The sequence below is a fragment of the Nannobrachium achirus genome (genome assembly GCF_963921795.1).
Source record: "Nannobrachium achirus genome assembly, chromosome: 17".
NCBI classification, from domain to species: Eukaryota; Metazoa; Chordata; class Actinopteri; order Myctophiformes; family Myctophidae; genus Nannobrachium; species Nannobrachium achirus.
Window position 1 is genome coordinate 30,835,431 of NC_137824.1, and position 7,500 is coordinate 30,842,930.

The 7,500-nt window shown below is 41.7% G+C and overlaps 1 protein-coding gene across 5 annotated transcripts in view; it reads left to right on the top strand.

Moving 5' to 3' along the window:
* Positions 1–7,500, top strand: part of LOC308302062 (transcription factor COE1) — a gene marked incomplete at both ends in the record, with an annotated part of 115,305 nt that overhangs the window by 6,939 nt on the left and 100,866 nt on the right. The window lies entirely within an intron of this gene.

Genomic DNA, 7,500 nt, shown 5'->3' on the forward strand with positions numbered 1-7,500 from the left:
AATCAATAAAAGGCAGCATGGCAAGCAGCAATCTGATGGTCCTGCAAAGAGCGGTGGCCGTTTGGATAAACACGACGACATGCAGGGTTCCGTGTAGAAGTGGGCCAAGCAGCCAACACTTCCTGGTTATCACACGAGGCGATGTGGAACCCTGTGTTTTCATACGCTGCATGCAGGAAACGGTTGAAATCAGAAATCTGATCTGGCTTTCTGAGGCTCCTGTCCTGTGGGACTGAGGAGAGTAACCGGGGGAGGTTTTTCTTCTCTCTCTCTCTCTCTCTCTCTCTCTCTCTCTCTCTCTCTCTCTCTCTCTCTCTCTCTCTCCTCCTTACCTCCCTCCCTCCCACATGCAAGCACGCATACATGTATGTATGCATACATGTACGGCACATATAAGCACATGCACCCCTCACCCACTCACGCACAGGCGCACGCACAGGCGCACAGGCGCACGCGCACACACATAGGAGAAAGGTAGTGTAGGAACAGTGCTCGTTTGGGGGGAATGGGGTTTACATTGTGCTGCAGTCAAAGGATTCAGGAAGGACTCGTCACATCAGTATGCAACCCCCCCCCCCCCCTTCCCACACACACACACAGCCCTACCCAGCATGCACTGCTCCCCAGGTCCAGTGGGACCACTCCATGACCCACTTCTAAGAGAGAGAGAGAGAGACATGCAGACAGAAAGAGTGAGATTGTAAAGAGAGAAAGAGGGGAGACATGGAGACAGACAGAGAGAAATATTATAAAGAGAGAGAGAGACAGGCAGACAAAGGTTATAACGAAAAAAACGAGAAACCGAGACAAACAGAGATGAAGATTGTAGAGAAAGTAAAAGACAGATTGCGATTGCAGAGCGATGGATAGATACAGTAGATATAAACACTTGGGTATTTTACGGTATGTTCGCGTGAAGAATAGAATAAGTGAAAAGATTTGAAGGAGTCTGCTTGCGTGACAGTAATGAAGCCAACCTGCGTCCCGCATAGGAATGGGACGATATGAACATTTCATATCACGATTATTGTGACAAAAGAAATCACGATTTACGATATTATCACGATAATCAAAATCCATTATCCTGGGACGGAACATTGGCCAAAGACGCGTTGTGAGCTTGTAGATCGGCTATTTTTTGGCAAAGACATTTGATAGTGTGAAAAAAAGACTTGACTGCATCAAGTACGTATATTATAAGTACTTTTTACCAATTATAGAGGGTTTAAATAGTACCGGATATGCAGCTCGGCAAATAAAAGGTGTATTGATCCCAGTGCATTACGGAGGACGATATCACCATAAATTAAATCTCCACGATACGATTATTGTGAGTGTTTTTTATCGCGATAAACGTTAATATCGCTTATCGTCCCATCCCTAGTCCCGCAGTTCTCATACATCACAAGTTTGTCTCTGGCCCAGTTCAACCTCAGTCCCTACATCAGCTCCTACCCTGCTCCTGTTTCCAGGACACGTACCCTGGTCCACGGCCGCTCGCTGTACTGATGCTCTTCATACAACAGATGCACAACGCTCGTACACTTCGTCATCACTGTGCACAATCCGCAACAGCTGCAGCCTGGTCTCGCAAGCGAATTTGTAAATAAAGCAATGGAAAATAGTGCAGTTTTCTTTTTCCAGATCGTAGCTGTTGGGTATTCTATCTTCTTATGTTTTATTTTTATTTTTTGTAATAAATTCATGCCCTATTTTATATTCTGTTGTATGACAGCAGTGTCATGCAAAAGTAGCGCGAAATAGCCAATCTACAAGCTCACCACACGTTGCATCTTGGTGATGCATTGTGAGCTACTTGTTGATCTGCTATTTATGAAGCTTTCTGAAGATTTTTTAAGATTTTTAACCAGAGCTATAATGATATGTCCCCCAAAAAAGGAACACTAGGTTGAAAGTAGTTAAGACTGTATTGTGAGTTTTATAAATGTTTAACCGATGTATTAACAAGAGCTTATGACTAAATAATATCTTCATTGGATCCACTGGAACACAGGTTCTTTTTTCTATTGCCTGAAAAGTAACGTCTTGAACATACACAGCTTTCCCCCTAACAGCGACAATATCATACAGTATGTACGAATGGAATGTAGACTATGTGGACTCACCCCGGCAGTATTCTTATTTGATGTCATTTTCTTTTAATAGGGTTAGGACTCCAATTTAGTCGTTATGCCAATTTCCCCCTCCCTGTCACTTTCAACCCTGCTGTTGGTCCAGGGAGGGTGTAAAGCAGGGTTCACCAATAGGCGGCCCGCGGGCCATTTGGGGGCTACTGTCTGGCCCCCACCAACCCCAGTAATAATGGTGGTATAAGAGCAGCAACAACACTAGTATATCGTTGTTGTCGGATGGAAATCTCATATCTCCAAATTTGTACAGTACGTTCTTTCGCAAATCATACAAGGCCGTCGCACAAAAGTAGTGAAAACAGCAGATCTACAAGCACACAACGCCTCGCACCGCGAGGCGTTGTGTGCTTGTAGATCGGCTGTTTTCACTAGTTTAAATAATTTTTTAAATTATAAATTCAAAACGAACGGTTTTGGACATACAAGATGTTCACCCGACAACGACGAAAACTGTCGCTGGAGTAGTGGGAACGCCACCGTCGCCCCCTGCAATGTTGTGGCCCCTCGGCTTGGTATACCCTAGACATAATTCGGCCCTTGGGGAACCCTGGTGTAGAGTGTTCTTTTCACCTGACAGTGAGAATTGTCAATAGGAAGGCGTAATGCGCGTGGAGGAACAATTACTGGACCTTGTTCGGCTCCTTGCTGAACAGGTGCCACCACCAACCTGTAGGAGTCTCCAGGGGTGTCGCACCAAATTCTGGGCCCTGCATGGGTACAAGGATTCACTGCGGGTCTTCCATGAATGTTCTTAATAGGGGGAGGGGGTTTAACCCATTTATACTGGGAACGCATTATTACACAGTACTTTGTGCTTTAACTATTGAAAAATAGCAGATCTACAAGCTCACAGCGGGCACTGAGTGCTGCACTGTGAGCTTGTAGATCTGCTATTTTTGGAAAAATCATGAACATTTGTGCAAGTCTTTGAATATTTCAAATCCTTTTAAGGATTTTTGAAAAACCTGTTTCCCAATAAGCACATTTTGAGTTACAAATGTTCGCTTAAAAATACACATATTCAAAGATTTGCACACATTTTCACGTCTTTTCAAAAATAGTAGATCTACAAGCTCACAGCATGGCACTCGGTGCCGCGCTGTGAGCTTGTATATCTGCAATTTTTCAATAGCTTAAGTATAAAATAATGAAGACCCCTCAGGCCTCCACCTTAGGCTCTTGTAAGTTGTAACTCAGTCCCACTTTCGCCCTTGGGAGTTGCTAGTGCAGAGTCATAGATCGCCCTCCCTTGCTGGCTTGCTGCTGTCAACACAGCCACTTGTGTTCATTGGAGCACCCAGCCAAAGCACTATGTTGATTTGGACCTAGCCTAAAGCCTAATCCAAAACCTTACTTTAACTAAAGTAACCATAATTACAGTAACCGTCCATAACCTTAACTAAAGAAACTACGGCATAACCCCAAATGCCAAGAGCCTAATCACAATCAAAAGTGACAAAAGCTATAATGAAACACTTCGACAAGGTCTACGTTTTGATTTGTACAATCTGCACGTAATGTTTCATAACTTCACTGTCGGGCAGAAACCCTGTATCTCCAAGTTTCAAATTTGTATGTTTTTTTTTTCACAAAGTAAAGCCCTGCTTTATCATACAAGGCCGTCGCACAAAGGTAGTGAAAACAGCCGATCTACAAGCACACAATGCCTCGCGGTGCTTGTCGATCGGCTGTTTTCACCAGTTTAAATCATGACAACAACGATAACCTATACTACAAATTTACAACGACTGTGATTTCTTGTATAGGACACATATGAGAACAAGGATGTTTTTCAATTGGGACATCCTCACTGCATAGCCATGAACACTATCTGCTGCCAAAAGAACAAAACCCTTATTCAAAGACAAAAACAATTATTATTTACAGCGTTTTCCTCTCGCTTAAAGGAAACAGCATGCTTAACATACAGTACTAAAACAATGAACCAGGAACACACACTCCAGCTTGCTGGTCATAATGGCCATGATGATGATGATGATGATGATCAAGATCATGATGATATTGTCAGATTAGACCAGGGGTTTTCAAAGTGGGTGACGCCCTGGGGTGCCGCGACAGCAGTCCAGGGGTGCCGCGAGATCATTTGATAATATTTGGAATTTATTTGGACACTTGAAGAAATATTTGGTATCGTTTTAAACTACAAAGTTATTTTCAGTCAGTACTAACCAAAATGGCTATTATCTCAACGTTTTCCTCGCAACATAATCACTAAGATATCGTCACTGTCAGGCAGAAACCTCTGTCGCACAACAGCCGATCTACAAGATCTGCTGTTTTCACTAGTTTAGTACATTTTATAGATGATGAATACAAAACGAACGGTTTTGGACATACAAGGTGCCTCGGATTAAACAAATATTTATAGGGTGCCCTGAGACAAAAAGGTTTGGGAACCCCTGGATTAGACCATTAGAACATTTTCTCAGGAAGAAAAACTTAAATTAAGATACATACATATATTTAACATGATTTTAAAATATTCAAAAACAACATTCAAACGCAAAAGGTGGCGCATTGCGATTGTGAGCTTGTAAATATATATTTTTTGTAGGGGGAAAAAAGGAGCACTCCAAATAGGTCTGTAGAGTCCTGGGGGACTTCTTTGAACTACAGGATTTAAAAGTTATCATTGTAGGCTTCATTGTCAAGGGGTTGAGATCTTTGAGCATATTTTCAGAATATTTTTAGTAATTTTAGTAATAGTTTTGGCGACATCAGACCTCCGGTAGCCCTGTTAGAACTCCCAGAAATCATTAAAAAAAACGCATACTACTCCAAAACTAATGTTGTATGGTCGTAACACATTTTGGAAAACAAGTTTTCAAAAACAGTAGGCCTATGTATCAAATTACATGAATATACATTTCCAGTGTTTACTCACAATTGTTTTTTGCCTCTCTAAAAAAGTTTAACAAAATAATTACAGAATTAATTTGAAACTTTACATAAAAACAGCAACAAAGCCCATTAGAGTCAGCCAAGTTAGAAAAGAGGGAGAAACTGTTTGTGTGTGTGTGTGTGTGTGGGGGGGGGGGGCAGGCTAAGAAGAAAGAGAGACACGCTCTGACAATGAAAACTGATTTGCATTTAAACAGTAAATACATATATGTTTTGTATAGTTGTATATATTGCAATAATAATGTGTTGTTGTCACACTAAATCCCAAGGTACACCTGGTCTTGTCTCCCGGCACACCATTTGGGAACCACTTCTGTAGAACACTCATAATCACAAAAACAAAAGGAGAATTTGCCTGCTCGCCTCAAAAGACCTAAGGCGGCGGAGAAAATAAATTCTTTGTTTCAACGTGGTCTTTCCAGGATAACAGATGGTCTATCTATTGTTACACCCAAGAATTTGTGTAAAAATCTGTTAGATTTTTTTCATTATGGATAACAATAGGAACTTTATAAGAGTCAGATGGGGAACCAGATACAATTTCTAACATTGTCTTTGTGTTAATCACAACAGCATTAGTATCACGCCACACCATCGTCAGTCTAATTTAGGCATTCCAAGGTTGTTGTTTGCTATTGTATCCTTATTTGCAGAAAATAGCAGATCTACAAGCTCAAAATGCAAAGACATTGAGGGTCGACAACCAAAGAGGTGAATGGTAAATGGTGCATTGGACCGATGCAAACACAATGTAAAGTAACAGCAAAGGTGATACACCTGCCCCTACAACCACATCCTCCCCTGGATGATGATGCATACGTCCATAGACAAATTAACTCACCTTTCTGAGCCTAATTATTCAAAAAACTACAGATTACAGAAAAAACACTGAATATTGAAAGGTCGGGTTTTTTGTGTGTAATTGAGGTCAAGAAACATGTCATAAGACCTTTATGGGTAGTTACTGGACCATTGTATAGTACTACGGTACCTCTTTGGAGTTTTTCTTTTGCCCCTGTAACTATACCTCCAGGTTGGAATCAGGTTCCTGCTGTCGAAAAGGAGATAAAGTTCATGAGTTCCAAGTTCCTCCACTCGGCTTTGATTAATCTATAAAGCATAGGAGAGACAGATGGTAATGTAGGAAGGTTGAGAGGAAGACAGTGGAGGGGAGACAGACGGTAGAAAAAACAGAGAGGGAGACGGCGTAGGAGAGACAGAAGAGAGAAGCATCTTTTGCCGTGATGTCAGCAGACAACGGGGTAAAGAGACACCTAGCTATAATCCTCAACATAGGCTCCCACTCCCCTCTCCTGCTCCCCTCAAGTTTTTCCGCGTTTTCTCCCCGGTCGTAAATGATAAGTGGTAAATCGACTGGATTCATGTAGCATTTTTCTTTCTAGTATTTCTGACCACTCAAATGCGCTTCACAATGTCCTTCACATTCACCCATTCACACACCGCAACAGTGGAACACTGTTACACATTACTCATTGATGTGGTACTAGGGGTGGGCGATATGGAAAAATACAATATCACAATACCTTTCCAAGCAGTATCGCGATACACAGTTTTTATGGTTGTTTTTCAAGTTACTTAAAGGTGATACACCATGCATTTAAAAAGTGTTTATGTCATATTGTTTATGTCCCAAAAACGTTTTTCAAAAGGTTTGAGGCTAAATTACCACTCCTGAATAGAGAGCCTCTCTCATTTTTGAATGGCTCTCAGAGCATTTTCAGCTGCAGTACCACAGCTGCAGTAAAAAAAAGAAATTGTTCAAAAACGGCCGTCACTGACGTCAGCGACGGCAGCAAATCTGGACAGCCTGTTTTGAGAACCTGTGGGATGCTTTTAACCTCCGCCTTCCCAAAACCAGAGAAAGACACAACGGTCAGAAATGGGACTTTGTGAGGATAGAAGGTGCTAGTGGGACCCCCAAAAAAGGTTTTAAAATAGGAAAAGTGAAATTTCATGGTGTATCACCTTTAACAGTACAACAACCACCTACAAGGTAACAAAAACTATAAGACAAAGGAGTAACAGACCATTTATACCAGTGGTCCTCGAAGTGGGGTCCAGGGACTCTTTGGGTTCCTTTTGGGAGGTCTAAATTGACCCTTACAAGTATGTAACTCTGACAGTATACAAATGAAACCAAATGGACCATTACGTGTCCATTTGGTTTCATGTGTATACTGCCGGAGTTAAGGGGAGACCATGGCATTTTAAAGTTTGAGAACTACTGATTTAGATCAAAATGCAGGTTTAAATTGAATTCTGCAATGCATGTCTGTATTAACCGTTCAACAGGATTTCTTTATAAGGCTCCCTCATTGTATCACGATATATACGATATCTCTGAAAAGGCATCGTGTAGCCAGGAGGAGCTGACTGGCAACCTGCTCAGCCTAGATCAGTGGTTCTC